The 16,152-nt window shown below is 44.6% G+C and overlaps 1 protein-coding gene and 1 pseudogene across 1 annotated transcript in view; both read right to left on the minus strand.

Annotated features, from left to right (window-relative positions):
* The window catches only part of LOC126419016 (cardioacceleratory peptide receptor-like), a 329,034-nt gene that overhangs the window by 290,784 nt on the left and 22,098 nt on the right, over positions 1-16,152 (minus strand). The gene's annotated exons all lie outside the window — the stretch shown is intronic.
* LOC126420311 (5S ribosomal RNA) lies at positions 12,064-12,181 on the minus strand (annotated as a pseudogene).

Consider the following 16,152-nt stretch of genomic DNA (forward strand, 5'->3'; position numbering starts at 1 on the left):
GGGTGATCCTGAGGGAATTAGATTAGGAAATGAGACACTTAAAGTAGTAAAGGAGTTTTGCTATTTAGGGAGTAAAATAACTGATGATGGTCGAAGTAGAGAGGATATAAAATGTAGACTGGCAATGGCAAGGAAATCGTTTCTGAAGAAGAGAAATTTGTTAACATCGAGTATAGATTTATTGTCAGGAAGTCGTTTCTGAAAGTATTTGTATGGAGTGTAGCCATGTATGGAAGTGAAAGATGGACGATAACTAGTTTGGACAAGAAGAGAATAGAAGCTTTCGAAATGTGGTGCTACAGAAGAATGCTGAAGATAAGGTGGGTAGATCACGTAACTAATGAGGAGGTATTGAGTAGGATTGGGGCGAGGAGACGTTTGTGGCACAACTTGACTAGAAGAAGGGATCGGTTGGTAGGACATGTTTTGAGGCATCAAGGGATCACAAATTTAGCATTGGAGGGCAGCGTGGAGAGTAAAAATCGTAGAGGGAGACCAAGAGATGAATACACTAAGCAGATTCAGAAGGATGTAGGTTGCAGTAAGTACTGGGAGATGACGAAGCTTGCACAGGATAGAGTAGCATGGAGAGCTGCATCAAACCAGTCTCAGGACTGAAGACCACAACAACAATATGCTGAGTCAGTACTTTCGACAATAATTTCTTTTTCGATTTCTTCACATTTTCCATGCAGCCATTTCGTCTTAGCTTCTCTGCTCTTCCTATTTATTTCATTTGTCAGCAACTTGTATGTCTGTATTCCCGAATTTCCCTGAACATTTATGTACTTCCTTTTTTCATCGATCAACTGAAGTATTTCTTTTGTTGCCCATGGGTTCTTCGCAGTTACCCTCTTTGCGCGTATGTTTCTGTTTCCAAGTTCTATGATTGCCCTTTTTGTAGATGTCCATTCCTCTTCAACTGTACTGCCTACTGAGCTGCTTCTTATTGCTGTACCTAGAGAACTTCAAGCGTATCTCGTCATTCCTTAATACTTCCGTATCCCATTTCTTTGTGTATTGATTCTTCCTGACTAATCTTTTAAGCTTCAGCCTACTCTTCATCACTAATACATTGTGATTTGAGTCTATATCTCCTCCTGAGTACGCCTTACAATCCGGTATGTAATTTGCTCATGATGTAATCTAACTGAAATGTTACCGTATCACCCGGCCTTTTCCAAGAATACCTCCTCCTCGTTTGATTCTTGAACAGAGTACTCGCTATTACTAGCTGAAATGTATTACAGAACTCAATTAGTCTTTCTCCTCTTTCATTGCTTATCCTAAGCCCACATTCTCCTGTAAGGTCTCCTTCGAGTCCTTCCCCCACAACTGTACTTCAGTCCCTCACGACTGTTAGATTTTCATCTCCATTTATGTACTGTATTACCCTTTCTATGTCCTCACACACTTTTTCTACCTCTTCATCTTTAGCTTGCGACGTCGGAAGTATACCTGAACTATTGGTGTCGGCCTTGGTTTTCTGTGGATTCTGATAAGAAGAACAATATCACTGAACTATTCACAGTAACACACTCTCTGCCCTACCTTATTACTCATAACGAATCCTATTCCCGTTATACCATTTTCTACTGCTGTTGATATTACCCTATACTCATCTGACGAGAAATCTTTGTCTTCTTTCCATTTCACCTCACCTATCTCTACTTTATCTAGATTGAGCCTTAGCATTTCTCTTGTCAGATTTTCTAGCTTCCCTACCACGTTCAAGGTTCTCACATTCCACGCACCGCCTCGTAGACCATAATCCTTTTGTTGGTTATTCAATCTTTTTCTCGTGGTCTCCTCTCCCTTGGTAGTATCCTTCCGGAATCTGTTGCCAAATCGAGCGAGATGGCGCAGTGGTTAGCACACTGGACTCGCGTTCGGGAGGACGACGGTTCAATCCCGTCTCCAGCCATCCTGATTTAGGTTTTCCGTGATTTCCCTAAATCGTTTCAGGCAAATGCCGGGATGGTTCCTTTGAAAGGGCGCGGCCGATTTCCTTCCCCATCCTTCCCTAACCCGAGCTTGCGCTCCGTCTCTAATGACCTCGTTGTCGACGGGACGTTAAACAACACTAACCTAACCTAATCTCTGTTGCCAATGTAGAAAACACCACGACTTTTTTTTCAGTTACAGGCCACATGTCTTCTAAATACACGCTATGTGTCTTTGATGCTGTGGTTTCTGTCGCCTTCTGCGTCCTCATGCGGTTGATCATTGCTTATTCTTCCACCTTTAGGGCCAGTTTCCCATTCCCATGGACAAGAGAGTGCCCTGAACCTCTGTCCACTCCTCCGCCCTGACACGGCCATGGGCAGAATGAGGGTGATTTCTTATGCCGGAAGTCCTCGGCCGCTAATGCTGAGTATTAACTAAACTTTATTCTGTTATTAACATTGTATATCTTTATTCTTCATGCTTCTACAGTCTTCCTGGAGATGAACACTTTTTCCTCAACTAGATACCAATTTGTTGATACCGTCACTGTAGAATGTTTGTCGGAGCTACATCACCACTTCCGCTTGCACCACTTCATCAACATTAAAATGAAGTCGTCCACGGTAGTCTGTAAGATGAAAATCGGAACTGTATGGAGAATGATCGATAACAGGGGACCCAAGGGGTCCGATTGTTGCAGATGCTTCTGCACTCGTGTGTGGTCTGGTATTGTCATTTTGAAGGAGAGGGAGCTCTATGTGTCAACGAACTGTTTGAATTCGAAACTCTATTACAGAATGCTGTTTCTCATTGACCGACAGAGTAACATTATACACTACCATGTTACACGCTACAGTTCGATTCCCTCTAGCGGCAGATAGCTGCAAATATGGACAATAAAGATGTAAAGATGTAGAATGTTAATAAAGTTTGCCCCGCCAGAAGTTCGAGACCTCCCTGGGGCATGGGTGTGTGTGTTGTTGTTAGCATAAGTTAGTTTAAGTAGTGTGTAAGTATAGAGACCAATGACCTCAGCAGTTTGGTTCCTTAGAAATTCACACACATTTGAACATTTTGAATAAAGTTTGTTTTATTTAAAAAGCTTTGAGAGTTTTCACATAAAATATTAGGAGGCATTACCTTTCAACCCGCTATCGTATGTATTAATTATATATGTATTCAGCAGTGGGTCGCCGTGATGCACAGCTCAGTGGAAAAGAGTGTCAGAATAGTCCCTGCGCTCCACACGAAAAGGACAAGTATGCTAAAGGGTTACATAGTGCTCTCACTGTAGCGGACGAAACATATTTCGAACAAGTAGTCCACCAAATTTTCAATCCACCGCTTCGCCCGTCTTCAGTTATTTATTTCCTGAGAGACTCCGTCTGTCAGGACTTCCCAACTTAATTCCTCACTGCGCCTCCAGTAGAATAAACGCGAAGTTTGTTTACTAATTTTCCGTGCGGGTACGAGGTAAATCTCGGCTGGGCTCGCTCCCTTTCCTCCGGCAATTACGCGGAAACGAATGTCTGCGCCGCCTACGTCACGGAGGCGCCGCGATCCTGGGAATGGAGTAACCTCCGCTCGCGGTCGCCCTCGTCCATCATCCCGGCCCCGCCTGGCTCGGTGGAGGGCTCTGTTTTTCCGCCGCCGGACCCCTGGCCTGGCCGGCTCGAGACCCGCCCCGGGGCATTAAGCCCGGAATCTGGAGTACGCGGCGCTGGCCAGGTAATTGCCGCCTCTGCAGCCCAGGAGTAATCTGCCCGCGCAGGCCGCCTGGCGTCATTTAGCGCGAGGGGTTCTGGGGTCTCGCAGTCGCACAGCCGGGGGCGGGCAGAGGGCACTGCACTGCGATACCCTGCAGTGCACGGGGAGCTCCGGGCTGCAACAGACCTCGCATGCTGCTTACCCACGCGAACCCAGAGACAAACGGCTGGGATGTCGGGGGGGGGGGGGGGGGGGGAGGGGGGCGTACATACTGTCGTATGTATTCGCTACTGAGTAACGAGGATTACGCGGGACTGTCCACCACTGTCTGGAACGTTTCGTTACTTGCGTCTGTTCTTTCCCGCACGCAGTTCGTATCCGACTCCTGCCGAGTCGGTAGCTTTTGCGTTCTTCCAATTCGTTACCTTCAGCAAACTCAGAATACTGCGAACGTTTCATCATTTCGACGTTAGTCCTGGCTCTATTCACTCATTCATTTCATTCATGCAGTAATTGAGGCCACCCCTGTATGTGACAGGTCTCATAAGCACATGTTATGATAGTGTTATACAGGATATTTCGAAAATACTTTTAAAAACTTTGGGGACAGGTGATATGAACTTATGTCCAAAAATCTTTCCTTTTTGAATTAATAATGAAAGCTGACGATCAACGGCTTTCCACTTACAGCCCATCAACTTCACGTAACTAAGTTATCTTTTGGTGTTCAATGTAACTGATGAGAGCTCTACTTTCATTGGATGTGACATATTTATTATTTGTATACTGGATATTTTTCAAACACGAGCCTTCAATAGCTTATATGCTACGCCACAGAGGTTCGGAATACAAGCAATGTGTCACGTCTGCCACAGACGGCCCCTGCCAGGCAGACTACACTCAAGACACCCCTGTGTACCACATAACATACACAAGCACTTGCAGGCGCAACCAAGGGGAAAACAATTCTTCAAAACAAACAGAACTTGCTAGAGACTAATGCGAACCTTCTTCTGCAGAGGTCGCCTCACAGATACAGGGAAAGTTGGAGTACTCCACCGGCCTCCGCCGGCTTTATAAGGCCAGCGCAGCAGCAGTACAACCAGTTCCTCGCCGAGCTAGGACCAGCTCCGACGGACCTCAACGATGCTCTTGATGAATGGCCGTCTACAAGTTATTTTTTTTGTCTGTATATAGTGATTGTTCGAGAAGTGTAGTTTAGTTTCAATAAACGACGTTATACTGAGTGTTCTACAATACTGAGTATTCACCACAATGTGATCTTTGGTTGTCAGTAGCATTGTCATTCCCAGTAGCATTCAGTGGACTGAGAGAGGTGGCGCAGCAGGAGGACGACGGTTCAAACCTGCGTCCATCAATCCAAATATAGGTTTTCCGTGATTTCCCTAAACCGCTGTTGGCAAATGCTGGGATGGTTCCTTTGGAGATTGTGCTCCGTCTCTAACGACCTCGATGTCGACGAGACGTTAAACTTTCAGCATTCAGTGAGAAGTAAGTGAAGGAATCAGGTGTTGGTTACGCTGCTTACTGGTCTGGAAATATCTAGCAGAGCACTGAGATGCAAATACAGAGGATGCTGCTTTTTGGAAATATGATTTTGTAAAGACTGATTTGAGAAGTGTGAAGATTTTCAGGTAATGTTGTCACTGCATTGCTTGTAATTTATGATGAGGTTGCGAAAGGCAAACTTTCGATGATTTTTCTGGGATGGTTTGAGTTAGTTATTTTGATTAACTAAACGTGATTAAACAAAGGTATCTGCTCTTATGGTTTGGACTCATAGAAACTTAACGCCTTGATTATATCAGTAATGTACTATATACCAGAGTAATACGTTTTTAATGTGAAGCGATCTTTGTAAATATGATTGTATTTATCATCTCGTTGAGATCAGATGTTCTGCCGGTGGTGCGTATCTTTCCACCACGATATCTCAACGATGTAACTCTATGCCCTCATCAGATGTTCTCTGAGACAGTCTCAGGGAACACCAGATGAACAAGGAGTCATGGCGTCAAGATACCGTCTTGGGAAAACGCGGACCTTCGGTAGAACATCCGATCTCAACGAGGTGACAACGAATTGCCGAGAAAGTCTACGAGACGATTGGACTTGTTAAGGAATCAGAACTTCACAATACAGTTTTTGAATGCTAGTCTCCTTAAGTCAGTTAGTAAGATGAGTTTGCACCACTGTCTCCACACGTAAATTTTGTTTTTGCACTGAGCGTATCATATTTTCCGGGTGTGCTGTGTGTGGCAGTCGGTCGGTTGGGGGAGAGCAGCGAGGAAGTCTCCGTGGCGTGTTGTCAGGCTGGAGCCACTGGCGGCGTGCATGCGCGGTTGGAGATCTGAGGTGCTTCTTACGAGAGTTACGAAGTACGTCGCCCACCGATCCTGGACACTAAAGCTGAGTGTTCACTTAACCTACTATCAAGCGTCAACTGCTATCACATCTCTTCGTTTGATCCTGGTTCTCACTTTCTGGGAGATTCAAGCGAGCAACAAGGTGTGCGCTTTGAAGTTGGCTAGAATTGCAGCCATCTTCCTGTCTGGTGTTTAACTTAATTTAATTCATTGTTTCATTAATGAAGTGTACCAGCGGTGTCTTCTGGTTTGTGGCCGTTGACGTTTCGATTAGCTGCCCTGATCGTTGACGTAGTTTTCGGCAGTGTATTTTCCTCGTGGTGTTGATGCTGTCCAGCACGGCGTGTAGTTCGACAGCTGAGGTGTTGTTGGTAGTTTTGAGCGTTTATTCTGACTTGGCTGGATTGGGCACCAGTGTCCAGAACGTTGTGCTATTGACATCTTGTTGTCGTTTTGCTGGTCGGGTGGAGCAGAACTGATCTTGTCGGTTGGTTCGTCGGCTGGCTTTCAGTTGGTTTACCTTCCGATTAAGAAGTTGTCGGTCTGGCTGCCTGTCTCACCTAAACGTGCTTTAGTGTTACCTTCCCAGGCCGACCCTTGGAACCTTCTGAGCACAGCTCCTTGTGTCTTATATATTGATTTCCTTTTTAGTCTTAAGTACTCTGTGTAGCCTTCAGAAGAGTTTTAACTTATTAAAATTGCAAGGCTTTTCTTCCTAGGCCTTAAGCCATAAAAAAATTCTTTCTTGTTTGGTATGCGGCCTTCAGCTGAGTATCAGCATTTCAGAATTAAAATTGAAAATTCCTTGTGCCTAGGCCTTAAGCCGGACTTCAATTTGGTATGAGGCCTTCAGCCGAGTTTTACACGAAATATTTTAAGATAAAGCCTTCAGCCTTTTCCAATAGAAAGCTCTTCTTCCCAGGCCTTAAGCCATTAAATTGTTTTGTTGACATGCGGCCTTCAGCCGAGTTTTCACCCTATTTATATTAAACATTGAAAATCTTTGTCTCAGCTTTAAGCCGTAACACTGTTCTTGATTGATGTGAGGCCTTCAGCCGAGTTCTATGAAAAACATTTCAGCTAAGGCTTTGAGCCTAATTATACTGAAGATTAAAAAAGTTTTTTTTTTTAAGAAGTGAAACCTCGCGAAGAACTCCTTTACCTCAATTCCTTGCGTAGGCCTTGTGCTTTGGATTTTCGACATGGCTTTCAGACGACCTAAATTATATCAAAGGAGGTCTTTCGTTAAAACCTTGAGAGTTTTTGATTCTTGCTTGTGTGATCGTGTGTTTTAGTAAATAAAGTTTATATGTTGAGAGCAACTGACAGTAACTTATTTTCGCCCCTTTCTACAACTACAACCTCATCCGCTCTGTCCTGCTAGCCCAGGGATTTCACAACGTTTGCAAGGCTTTTTCTTTTCTTTAGCATGGTATACTCCGGCGCTGTGTTTTAATGTTCATCACTTTGGACCAGTACCAAGTTCCCGTTGCCTAAAAGTACGTAAAGAAAATTTGAGATGGCAAGTTTAATATTACAGTCAGGACACAGTAAAATCATTCACCCTCATGTGTCGCATTTAAAAATTGTTGTCAGTCAGCTTAGGTAAAGTTCAGTTCACGTCTCCTTTCTTATGCACACTTATTCTTTCAGCATCGCGTTATAATGTTTGAAACTATATTCGGTTATTTTACGTATATAAAATAACAAGGAATTTTAAAAGAAGAATTTTTGACAGTTATTTTTTCAAAATTCGATGTGAAATTTTGTGTAGAATTTTTGTTCTGTTGTAACTGCAAGTCACATACTGTGACGACACGCATGTGGCACTGTTCCCTTGCACTGCAACAATGCAGAATTTCGCATGATAGTTTGTTATACAGTTTTACGTTTTCTAATTATTTTAGGAAAAGATAGTTGCAAAACATTTATGCAATTTTAGACATTTGGTGCCTCTCTTTATCAAATAGCGTTTACGTAATCGCACCATTTGCGTTACACAGTTAGATTCATTGCATCCGGAGTGCCTTGTGTTGCTAGGGACACCGGTTTATTTTATCACTTGTCTGTCTTCAGCGTGTCCAACTGTACACATTACAATGAATTAACTAAAGATGCGCCAGTCAAATATGAAAGGATAATCATTTCCTGAGCAGGTGGACAGGATGCTTAGGAATGTCCGCACAATTGGTAATGATGTATCAGATGGCGTTTCCACACGAAAGGCAGCCCAATCATCCCCCCTTTGGTGCTCTGTGTATCGTCGCGTTACGGAGATAGGGTCCATAGTCTATGACCAAGGAAGACCATGTATTGCTCGTACGCCTGACCACGAAGAGCATGTTCTACGGGCTGTCGAAGAAAGAAGAGCCAGGTACAAGGGCAAGTGGCCCTGGCTTGTGGTACATCTCCAAGTTCAGCATGGAGGACATTTCAGGAGCGCCTCATGCATCTGTATCATCTTCAACGTGTACAGGGTCTTACACCTGCTGATCATCCACCATAGGAAAATTTTTCCGATGGTTTGTTGCACGAACTACCAATCCATTGTTTGTCTCTTTAGTTTTGTTTACAAACAACGTAATGTCCAGAAGATATGGAATAACAAATTTTTCACAACCAACACATACGGGCCGCCAGAAGTCCTCATACTACAGTACAGGCTAGACATCTACATCATTTTAAGATTAATGTGTGGACTGGAATTGAAGGTGACTGGCAGTGCCATACATACGTTCTCCCAGCAGGGACTCTCTCTATTCAGAACACGCTCCATGAACTACTAGAATATGTTCCCCTGCAAATACGAAGAAACATGTGTTTACGCACGATGGAGCTCCAGCACGTTTCGGTGTTCAAAATGCACTGGCTGATGTCTATCATAAAATATAGATAATATAGAAGGATCAGTTTCGTGGCCTGCACGTTCCCCCGACCTTCGTCCTTTGGACTGAGGTCTACGGGGGCACCTTAAACAATTGGTCGGATTCGTCCATATTCAAGCTTTAGTCAAGAACTCTTAACAACTCTTATGGTGTACTGTGCTGAAGAACTATTGAGACCCGACAGTAATGAAATATCGAAGTGTGACATCGAAAGAAACATACAATCTGCACTCTTGTCAGTTAGAAGAACAACAGTGTAACAACAGCGCAATTAATCAAGTCTCAACAAACAATTCGCTGGTCACTTAGAGTCCCAGCGGAGGAGGCGGGCCGCGGGGTCTGAGGCGCTGTAGTCATGGACTGTGCGGCTGGTCCCTGCGGAGGTTCGAGTCCTCCCTCGGGCATGGGTGTGTGTGTTTGTCCTTAGGATACTTTAGGTTAAGTAGTGTATAAGCTTAGGGACTGATGACCTTAGCAGTTAAGTCCCATAAGATTTCACACACATTTGAACATTTTGGAGGAGGCGGCGGGCTCTCCAAAAGTCGATGACCCAGACGTTGGCGCAATGTAGTGGTGATCTTCACGTTGCTGGCTGTGACAGAACTGCTCTCCGTAGCTTTTGTGCCGGCCTGAATAGGCGCCTCGTGGGTAGATACAAGGAGTCCTATTTTTGGCATGTGACATGGCGGATACATGAAGAGGTGCCATTTGCCAACTATCTCTACCACCGCCGTGTATCCTGCCTGGTGACCTGGCTGGAGCGCTGTTGACGCCCTCCGCTGAACTAGTCACAGAGTTCCGGGGACTGAGAAGTTTCATGTTGTCTGCCACTGTAGTGGCTGAGCACGCTGCAACCTGCACGACGCTTATGTTGCACGCGGTGCCATCGGCGCCTGATATCTAGGCCGTCACAGCAACCTCACTTCTGCCAGTACAATCGTTTTCCTGTTCATTTCTTCTTTCCTGAACTTCATAGAGTCTTGCTAACGTACCCTTATGGATAGCAACCCTGGAGGAATGGTTACTGTGGAATTATCTGAATCTCGTGAATAATACATATTACTAATGATAGTACAACCATTACACCATGAGGCAACGCCAGAATGAATTAGGCACCATTGTTCTACATCTACATTTATACTCCACAAGCCACCCAACGGTGTTTGGCGGAGGGCACTTTACGTGCCACTGTCATTACCTCCCTTTCCTGTTAAAGTCACGTATGGTTCGCGGGAAGAACGACTGCCGGAAAGCCTCCGTGCGCGCTCGAATCTCTCTAATTTTACATTCGTGATCTCCTCTGGAGGTATAAGTAGGGGGAAGCAATATATTTGATACCTCATCCAGAAACGCACCCTCTCGAAACCTGGCGAGCAAGCTACACCGCGATGCAGAGCGCCTCTCTTGCAGAGTCTGCCACTTGAGTTTGCTAAACATCTCCGTAACCCTATCACGCTTACCAAATAACCCTGTGACGAAACGCGCCGCTCTTCTTTGGATCTTCTCTATCTCCTCTGTCAACCCGACCTAATACGGATCCCATACTGATGAGCAATACTCAAGTATAGGTCAAACGAGTGTTTTGTAAGCCACCTCCTTTGTTGATGGACTACATTTTCTAAGGACTCTTCCAATGAATCTCTACCTGGCACCCGCCTCACCAACAATTAATTTTATATGATCATTCCACTTCAAATCGATCCGTACGCATACTCCCAGATATTTTACAGAAGTAACTGCTACCACTGTTTGTTGCCGTATATTACGTGGATTAGATGAGTTAAATATTTTTCTTTTGGTTAAAAGTGCAGGTGGGTTGCTAGCTGAACCGTGTAAACATTCAATAGTTTTTTCGAAAATCTACTGAGAACAGCTGCGGTACTAGTATATATACATGCTACGTCGTCCGTATTGTATCGTGAAAACAAAGATGCAAGTTACAGATACATCTGTACCGCATGCCACCTTTCAGCGTGTGCTGAAGGTACTTTATGTACCACTATCATTCCCCACTTCCCTCTTCCACTCGCGGAAAGTTCGCAGGAGGAACGATTGTTGGGCAGCTCGAGTCTAATTCTACCTTAATGGCTTTTCGCGAGATATACGTAGGAGGAAGCAATACGGGTATATTGGTTGATTGTTCTAGAAAAGCGCGTTCTCGAAACTAACAGCAAACCATAGCGTTGTGCAGACGTCAATCTTGCAGCGTCTGTCAGTAGAGTTTGCCTTGCACCTCCGTAACGCCTTCGCATTACTAAATGAACCAGAAAAGAAATGCTCTTTTCTTCTAAGGATTTCTTCTACTTTCTATAGTAATCCTATCTGGCAAGGATCCCAAACTGACGACCAGTATTCAAGTATACCTCAAACAAGGATTTTTTAAGTAAACATCCTTGTGTGGACTATACTTCCGGAGGATTATTCCAGTGAATATCAGTGTGGCATCTGCCTTGCCTGCGATTACTTTTATGCGGTGGTTCCATTGTAAATCAGTCCGTGCTCATACTCCTAGATATTTTATGGAAGTGGCTGCTTCCAGTGATTGTTCTGCAATCGCGTAAACATGCAATAATGAGTTTTTCCGCCTATTTATATCCAATACTTTAGACTTATTTCTGTTGAGAATAAACTGCCAGTGTAGATCTTTTCCAGGTCTTCCTGGATTTCACAATTTTCGAACGTTGAGACTTCTCTGTAAAACACAACAGCAGCATCCGCGAAAGGCTTCACGGGAATTTCGACATTATCCACCAAGTCGTTTATACACATTGTGAAACTTAATGTACCTATAATGTTCCCTCGGGGTACCCCCGAAATTACTTTTACCTCTGAAGATTTTCCTCCGTTGAGAGCGATATGGTGTTTCACACTACTGGTCTGATGTTCCATACGCTCGTGTATGTTCATTAGGTGGTAGTGTGGAAATGTATCGAAACTGAACTAAACTCCACTCAAACAGGCCATGGAGGCCCAACGGAACCGACCGACCGCCGTATCATCCTCAATCCATAGGCGTCACTGGATGCGGATATGGAGGGGCATGTGGTTAGCACACCGCTCTCCCGTCCGTATGTCAGTTTCCGAGACCGGAGCCGTTACTTCTCAGTTTGTCTCACAAGGGCTGAGTGCACCCCGCTTGCCAACAGCGCTCGGCAGACCGAATGGTCACCCATCCAAGTGCTAGCCCAGCCCGACAGCACTTAACTTCGGTGATCTGACGGGAACCGGTGTTACCACTGCGGCAAGGCCGTTGACGGAAATGTATCGAACCAAGGTTTAAACTCTGTAGACAGAAATATAATTTTCTTCGTTGGAGACCGATGTGTTTTTACCGCTTAGAACTAATATAGCATTGTCACAAGGTTACGCAACATTTGTATCGTCAAATGTGAAGTGGTACGGGGTGCTGGAGAATCGATACGAACTGATTTTTCAGTTTCTTGAGAAGCTGAAAACAAGTTAAAGTGGCATTGCTCACATGATATGGCATTCAAAATACGTCCACGTTTTAAACTCATGTAGTCGTTTTATGCTTACTTGACAGAAGGGAAGTGGTGAAATTCTGCGAAATAACAATCAGTGCTTTGACAGTTAGATGCTTGTTTTTAAACCTGCTATAGCTCTGTTGATTGTATCTGACAGCAGTACGAACTTGAGATATGCGTCATTTACTGCCATCGAATGTCGTATAACAATAATTCCTACCGAAAGCTGGAGATATCCATCACTGAAGTGCATCATTTATCGAGTTATCCTCGTGCAGTCTAAACAAATAATAAAACTGTAATATTATCGTGTCCAGCTATTTGAGCACGCCTCCCCAAAAGTACGAGACGAATTTTCATGGTGTTTTCTAAGTAACTTGAGCATAAGTTCGGGCACTGTATAGGCTTTATTTCATCAAAATCGGATCACAAAAAATATCCGTATATACACTACTGGCCATTAAAATTGCTACACCACGAAGATGACGTGCTACAGACGCGAAATTTAACCGACAGGAAGAAGATGTTGTGATATGGAAATGATTAGCTTTTCAGAGCAGTCACACAAGGTTGGCGCCGGTGGCGACACCTACAACGTGCTGACATGAGGAAAGTTTCCAACCGATTCGTCACACACAAACAGCAGTTGACCGGCGTTGCCTGGGGAAACGTTGTTGTGATGCCTCGTGTAAGGAAGAGAAATGCGTACCATCACATTTCCGACTTTGATAAAGGTCGGACTGTAACCTATCGCGATTGCAGTTTGTCGTATCGCGTTGGTCGAGATCCTACGACTGTTAGTAGAATATGGAATCGGCGGGTTCAGGAGGGTAATGCGGAACGCCGTGCTGGATCCCAACGGCCTCGTATCACTAGCAGTCGAGATGATCCGCATGGCTGTAACGGATCGTGCAGCCATGTCTCGATCCCTGAGTCAACAGATGGGGACGTTTGCAAGACAACAACCATCTGTACGAACAGTTCGACGACGTTTGCAGCAGCATGGACTATCGGAGACCGTGGCTACGGTTACCCTCGACGCTGCATCACAGACAGCAGCGCCTGCGATGGTGTACTCAACGACGAACCCGGGTGCACGAATGGCAAAACGTCATTTTTTCGGATGAATCCAGGTTCTGTTCACAGCATCATGATGGTCGCATCCGTGTTTGGCGACATCGCGGTGAACGCACATTGGTTCAAATGGCTCTGAGCACTATGGGACTCAACTGCTGAGGTCATTAGTCCCCTAGAACTTAGAACTAGTTAAACCTAACGAACCTAAGGACATCACAAACATCCATGCCCGAGACAGGATTCGAACCTGCGACCGTAGCGGTCTTGCGGTTCCAGACTGCAGCGCCTTTAACCGCACGGCCACTTCGGCCGGCTGAACGCACATTGGAAGCGTGTATTCGTCATCCCCATACTGGCGTATCACTTGACGTGATGGTATGGGGTGCCATTGGTTACACGTGTCGGTCACCTCTTGTTCACACTGACGGCACTTTGAACAGTGGACGTTACATTTCAGATGTGTTACGACCCGTGGCTCTACCCTTCATTCTGTCTTTGCGAAACCCTACATTTCAGCAGGATAATGCTCAATCGCATGTTGCAGGTCCTGTACGGCCCTTTCTGGATACAGAAAATGTTCGACTGCTGCCCTGGCCAGCACATTCTCCAGATCTCTCACCAACTGAAAACGTCTGGTCAATGGTTGCCGAGCAACTGGCTCGTCACAATACGCCAGTCACTACTCTTGATGAACTGTGGTATCGTGTTGAAGCTGCATGGGCAGCTGTGATTGTAAACACCATCCAAGCTCTGTTTGACTCAATGCGCATGCGTATCAAGGCCGTTATTACGGCCAGTGGTGGTTGTTCTGGGTACTGATTTCTCAGGATCTATGCAGGCAAATTGCGTGAAAACGTAATCACATGCAGTTCTAGTATAATCTATTTGTCCAATGAATACCCGTTTATCATCTGCATTTTTTCTTGGTGTAGCAATTTTAATGGCCAGTAGTGTATTATAAGAATGTTTGTTTTTATGTACATATGTCTGTATGTTCAGCATCACCTCCAAAATCACAGGGCCGATTTCAACCGAACTAGGTACACACATCACTTACTTCTAGATTGAATAGCTCTGCGGATAAGTGTCACCTGGGGTGGGGGGTTGAAAAATCAGTGTAGACCAAGACGAGCGAATTCCCAGATTTTAGTCATCCAGTATTTGATGATCTAAGCTCTTAGTGATTTGCAACTAACTTTACATAGAATTTCAAATCTTTATTACAACCCCCACAAAATGATGAAAGGAAAAAAGTTTATCGGTTTCACATTTTCGCTTTTATGCTGTAAAACTGTCGCATCAGACAAGACGTTTTGACGTATTCCTTCTTTGCTACTAAATGTATTGGCGACACATTTTGCAGACAATATGCACATATACGACTGAATCTATCTGCAAAATTACATCATTGTACGACACATAGTTCACGATATATGACGTAATAAACAATCAGCTGCATGAGAAACTGCCGCAGCAAGCGTGACGTTTAAATTTATGGCTTTTTTGCTACTAATTCTATTCGCAAACATTTCGCAGACGCTATCCACATAATGAGATTTTCACTCTGCAGCGGAGTGTGCGCTGATATGAAACTTCCTGATAGATTAAAACTGTGTGCCGGACCGAGACTTGAACTCGGGACCTTTGATTTTCGCAGGTAAGTGATGTACCAACTTTTCTTTTTTTGCGTTTTGGTCGTTGTTCATCGTTGTGTTTGGTCGTTGCGGACGTCACATGACACCCGTTCAAGTTCGTTTTTTCATCCTTCCACTCAGTTTTTTATTACAGAGGCCAATCGGCTCTCTGACCGAACACTCTGAGGTACCGTGCCGGCAGAGCTACCCAGGCACGACTCATGATCCGCCCTCACAGCTTTAATTCCACCAGTACCTCGTCTCCTACGAGGTACTACAGTTTTAATCCACCAGGAAGTTTCATATCAGCGCACACTCTGCTGCAGAGTGAAAATCTCATTCTGGAAACATCCCCCATTCTGTGCCTCCGCAATATCCTTTCTTCCGGGAGTGCTAGTTCTGCAAGGTATGCAGGAGAGCTTCTGTGAAGTTTGGAAGGTAGGAGACGAGGTACTGGCGGAATTACAGCTCTGAGGACGGGCCGTGAGTGGTGCTTCGGTAGCTCAGTTGGTAGAGCACTTGTCCGCGAAAGGCAAATGTCCCGAGCTCGAGTCTCGGTCCAGCACACAGTTTTAATCTGCCAGGAAGTTTGGTACCCACATATGTCCGTATTTCTACCTCCAAAATAATATCATTGTACGACACATAGTTCAGGATGTATGACGTCATAATCAATGATCAGCGCTACGTCGGCGACGGCACTTACTTTGAAATATGTGGTGAAATGGTTTTTCCTGATTATGTTTGCCATACAGTACTTTCATTTCCTAATAATACTTTAGAATGTGTGTAGTACAAGATAATTTGAAGACTATTACGCACGTCAGGCAAAAATATTTACTCTTTGGGAAAGCTATTTACTCTTTGAAAAAACTCTTGGCTTTATCATAATTGCGACAAAGCTTTTACTGGTTGATTTGTGGTACGTGGTATGATCGAAAGTAATGAACACAATGCTTGTAGAATCTTCAGTGTGCAGCACACACTTTTAATCTTCCAGGAAGTTTCACATTAGCACACACTCCGCTGC

The sequence above is a fragment of the Schistocerca serialis genome, chromosome 9, assembly GCF_023864345.2.
Source record: "Schistocerca serialis cubense isolate TAMUIC-IGC-003099 chromosome 9, iqSchSeri2.2, whole genome shotgun sequence".
NCBI classification, from domain to species: Eukaryota; Metazoa; Arthropoda; class Insecta; order Orthoptera; family Acrididae; genus Schistocerca; species Schistocerca serialis.